General features: G+C 53.1%; 1 non-coding gene across 1 annotated transcript in view; it reads left to right on the forward strand.

Moving 5' to 3' along the window:
* Positions 1-3,594: 3,594 nt before the first annotated feature.
* Positions 3,595-5,000, forward strand: part of LOC124773585 — a 1,909-nt gene continuing 503 nt past the window's right edge. Inside the window, exon 1 of the ribosomal RNA XR_007014828.1 lies at positions 3,595-5,000. This exon is cut by the window's right edge and continues 503 nt beyond it. This is a non-coding gene — a ribosomal RNA (small subunit ribosomal RNA).

Below are 5,000 nucleotides of genomic sequence, written 5' to 3' on the forward strand. Positions count from 1 at the left end.
CGAGCCATCAGCATGTCGGTCCCCATGCGCGTTGCACTCGCACTCGCAGTCGCAAAAACGTGGGGCAAATATATTACGCGGAAGAGTTATAACAGACCGAGCCCCACTGCATGAGGGGAGTCTTTGTCACTAATGTACACAGATGGAACATTTTGGACTGGAACCAGATTACCCGTACACACGGCGCTGATTAGTAATCAATGCAGAGCCATCAAACTACAGAATATATATACAACTGTCCGTATACATGCTGAAAGAGTCTGCCCACAATGGGAACCACACGTCAGCCAGCCACTCTGATCACGCACCACTCTCTGCTTCTAACGGGCGCACATACAATATGTAAGCACCAGCATGGAACAACATCCAGTGCATCCTCTCCGCCACATTACACAATCCACACTATCACAACCAGACCAGGAGGTCCATGCGGAAAATACAATATCCCACCCTTTCGACATCCACCATTGCGCAGATCAGGCACCAACACCCACACATGTCCTATACAACGGTGCACCCAACATCACAATAGTACCTCCTGTCACAGCGCACAAACAATGACATGAGTCAAAGACACAGGTCTGACACAAGCATAGAATTGGAGCGCCGCCTCTAATAAGCCAAAGGTGCATCCTGACGTGACAAATCTGATCATGTCACAAGCATTCACTTACTATAATCACTATCAACGAACCTGCCGCCCCCGCCCCCCCCTACACCTTTCCTTACAACAACGTGTAACCTAACCTAACCTAACCTATGTTGTACCTTAACCTAACCTATGTTGTACCTTAACCTAACCTATGTTGTACCTTAACCTAACCTATGTTGTACCTTAACCTAACCTATGTTGTACCTTAACCTAACCTATGTTGTGCCTTAACCTAACCTATGTTGTGCCTTAACCTAACCTATGTTGTGCCTTAACCTAACCTATGTTGTGCCTTAACCTAACCTATGTTGTGCCTTAACCTAACCTATGTTGTGCCTTAACCTAACCTATGTTGTGCCTTAACCTAACCTATGTTGTGCCTTAACCTAACCTATGTTGTGCCTTAACCTAACCTATGTTGTGCCTTAACCTAACCTATGTTGTGCCTTAACCTAACCTATGTTGTGCCTTAACCTAACCCATGTTGTGCCTTAACCTAACCCATGTTGTGCCTTAACCTAACCCATGTTGTGCCTTAACCTAACCCATGTTGTGCCTTAACCTAACCCATGTTGTGCCTTAACCTAACCCATGTTGTGCCTTAACCTAACCCATGTTGTGCCTTAACCTAACCCATGTTGTGCCTTAACCTAACCCATGTTGTGCCTTAACCTAACCCATGTTGTGCCTTAACCTAACCCATGTTGTGCCTTAACCTAACCCATGTTGTGCCTTAACCTAACCCATGTTGTGCCTTAACCTAACCCATGTTGTGCCTTAACCTAACCCATGTTGTGCCTTAACCTAACCCATGTTGTGCCTTAACCTAACCCATGTTGTGCCTTAACCTAACCCATGTTGTGCCTTAACCTAACCCATGTCGTGCCTTAACCTAACCCATGTCGTGCCTTAACCTAACCCATGTCGTGCCTTAACCTAACCCATGTCGTGCCTTAACCTAACCCATGTCGTGCCTTAACCTAACCCATGTCGTGCCTTAACCTAACCCATGTCGTGCCTTAACCTAACCCACGTTGTGCCTTAACCTAACCCACGTTGTGCCTTAACCTAACCCACGTTGTGCCCTAACGTAACCCACGTTGTCCCCTAACGTAACCCACGTTGTCGCCTAACGTAACCCACGTTGTCGCCTAAACCTGCTCTGTAATTGTTATACGACTCGTTCAATTAGTGTAGTGTTGCCCACCCGCAACCCTCGCAATATAGTTCGCTACTCGCACTCCCCGCTCCCCTGTGTATCGCTTCATGTTAAACACCTTGCAAGTCTTGCTCACTTTCCACATGCTCCTGCTGTACACTGTAATGTGGATGGCAGCAGGACGTACATGCCGCCCCTCCCCACGTCCCCACCTTGCCCCCTGCCTTCGCAAGCTGGTTGGTGAGAACTTTGCATGTTCAATGCCCTCCGCATGCGACGTACTCAGGCTACGTTGTGGTGCGGCCTGTGTCAACTGTCCGCTAATGTCGTACGCGTAAACCACAATCTGTACTGCACATTCGTCCTTATGTACTGAATGATACATCGTGGCACATGTGTGACCGTACAACGACTGCGCCCAAAAACGGCGGACCATACAGTGCAAATATTGTGCACGCAGCTACGTGTCGTCTCCCTATGAGAGCTGGATTGCAGTGTGGTACGCCATAGAGACGTGTGGGAGGAACGGACGCCGTGGATGGCGATCAGCATGAGCTGTCTGTTGATGTATTCGGACCTAGTCGTCTCTCCTCACACACCGTGATGGCATGGTGCACCGCGTTCCATATCTGCGACATGCTACAGAGGCCGGTTGACAGTCGTTCGAGCAATGGACATCGCATACGTACGGGGGCCACCTTCCACGTATTGTCTAGGCGTGCACATTTTGTTGCGTGTATGTGGGCAGACGTAGTGTGGCGTGACACCTGACACAGGCATGCAATAATCGTGGAAGTTGCAAATGGCGATGGACGCCTGCGTTTTCTGGTGAAGTTACGCAAATGAACAAATGGTAACCTGTTGTGGTGCGGTTGTTCTCGCTAGGGGTGAATCGGTGATGGCGACGATAGGTTGAGGTACTAACCGGTTGTTCCAGCGATACCCACCATGCCGACGAAACTGAACGGCATCTGGGTGTGAAGCGATACGCGGCGGTGGCTGGGTGGGACCGTCCCCGGCCGGTGAGGGGGCGCCTCCCGGCGTGCTGGCCGCGCGGTGCGTGGGCGCACGCGCTACAGCCGGCTGGTGGGGGCGGCCAGTGGCAGGCGCGCCGGCCGACGGACGCGGCAGGCGTCGCAGCTGCGCGCCGGCGCACCCTGCGCGCGGCGCCGTGCGGCCAAAGTAGGTCCTCGCGGGCCCGGTGCGAAGCGCGGTGGACATCTTCAGTGTGCTGGTCCGATTGAGGACTGTGTGCGTTGAGGATGCGCCGCCGCCCGGCGCTCGGCGCCGCGACGCCGTCTGCTGCTCGGTCGCCCCAGCGGTTCTCGCTGGTGGTTTGTATCGCAGCTGTGCGGATGTGTTGGCGCGTGCGCTGTGCTGGGAGAGTTCGCTTCGGCACCCAAGTGGGGCTTTTGTCCTTCTGTGGCGCTGGCGTTGGAGCTGCCGGTCACCGTAGGTGGCGCGTGTTGTCTCCCGCCGGCAATGCCACGACAGCACGCTCCCGGGCCTCTGTCGGCAGCGGCAAGCTCAGTTGGGAGCACGGGTGGTCGCACCGAAAGCGTCTACTCGCCTAACTCCGGGCGATTGCGCCTCTCTCGAACCCGACCAAGTACTTGGGACGGCGCTGCGCGCCGCCGGGACCTGAGAGGGTTTCGAGGTGTATTGTGCAGGGGAGCTCAGCCTCCTCCTGTTTGCAGAATGATTGAGCGGACGCTTGCGTGTTCGCGCGGGCCCCCGGGACACACTCCCGGGCGGCCGGCTGCTCAGCTCTAGTTGACGCAGCTCCCTGGTTGATCCTGCCAGTAGTCATATGCTTGTCTCAAAGATTAAGCCATGCATGTCTCAGTACAAGCCGCATTAAGGTGAAACCGCGAATGGCTCATTAAATCAGTTATGGTTCCTTAGATCGTACCCACGTTACTTGGATAACTGTGGTAATTCTAGAGCTAATACATGCAAACAGAGTCCCGACCAGAGATGGAAGGGACGCTTTTATTAGATCAAAACCAATCGGTCGGCTCGTCCGGTCCGTTTGCCTTGGTGACTCTGAATAACTTTGGGCTGATCGCACGGTCCTCGTACCGGCGACGCATCTTTCAAATGTCTGCCTTATCAACTGTCGATGGTAGGTTCTGCGCCTACCATGGTTGTAACGGGTAACGGGGAATCAGGGTTCGATTCCGGAGAGGGAGCCTGAGAAACGGCTACCACATCCAAGGAAGGCAGCAGGCACGCAAATTACCCACTCCCGGCACGGGGAGGTAGTGACGAAAAATAACGATACGGGACTCATCCGAGGCCCCGTAATCGGAATGAGTACACTTTAAATCCTTTAACGAGTATCTATTGGAGGGCAAGTCTGGTGCCAGCAGCCGCGGTAATTCCAGCTCCAATAGCGTATATTAAAGTTGTTGCGGTTAAAAAGCTCGTAGTTGGATTTGTGTCCCACGCTGTTGGTTCACCGCCCGTCGGTGTTTAACTGGCATGTATCGTGGGACGTCCTGCCGGTGGGGCGAGCCGAAGGCGTGCGACCGCCCCGTGCGTGCTCGTGCGTCCCGAGGCGGACCCCGTTGAAATCCTACCAGGGTGCTCTTTATTGAGTGTCTCGGTGGGCCGGCACGTTTACTTTGAACAAATTAGAGTGCTTAAAGCAGGCAAGCCCGCCTGAATACTGTGTGCATGGAATAATGGAATAGGACCTCGGTTCTATTTTGTTGGTTTTCGGAACCCGAGGTAATGATTAATAGGGACAGGCGGGGGCATTCGTATTGCGACGTTAGAGGTGAAATTCTTGGATCGTCGCAAGACGAACAGAAGCGAAAGCATTTGCCAAGTATGTTTTCATTAATCAAGAACGAAAGTTAGAGGTTCGAAGGCGATCAGATACCGCCCTAGTTCTAACCATAAACGATGCCAGCCAGCGATCCGCCGCAGTTCCTCCGATGACTCGGCGGGCAGCCTCCGGGAAACCAAAGCTTTTGGGTTCCGGGGGAAGTATGGTTGCAAAGCTGAAACTTAAAGGAATTGACGGAAGGGCACCACCAGGAGTGGAGCCTGCGGCTTAATTTGACTCAACACGGGAAACCTCACCAGGCCCGGACACCGGAAGGATTGACAGATTGATAGCTCTTTCTTGATTCGGTGGGTGGTGGTGCATGGCCGTTCTTAGTTGGTGGAGCGATTTGTCTG

Source organism: Schistocerca piceifrons, unplaced genomic scaffold, assembly GCF_021461385.2.
Source record: "Schistocerca piceifrons isolate TAMUIC-IGC-003096 unplaced genomic scaffold, iqSchPice1.1 HiC_scaffold_954, whole genome shotgun sequence".
NCBI classification, from domain to species: Eukaryota; Metazoa; Arthropoda; class Insecta; order Orthoptera; family Acrididae; genus Schistocerca; species Schistocerca piceifrons.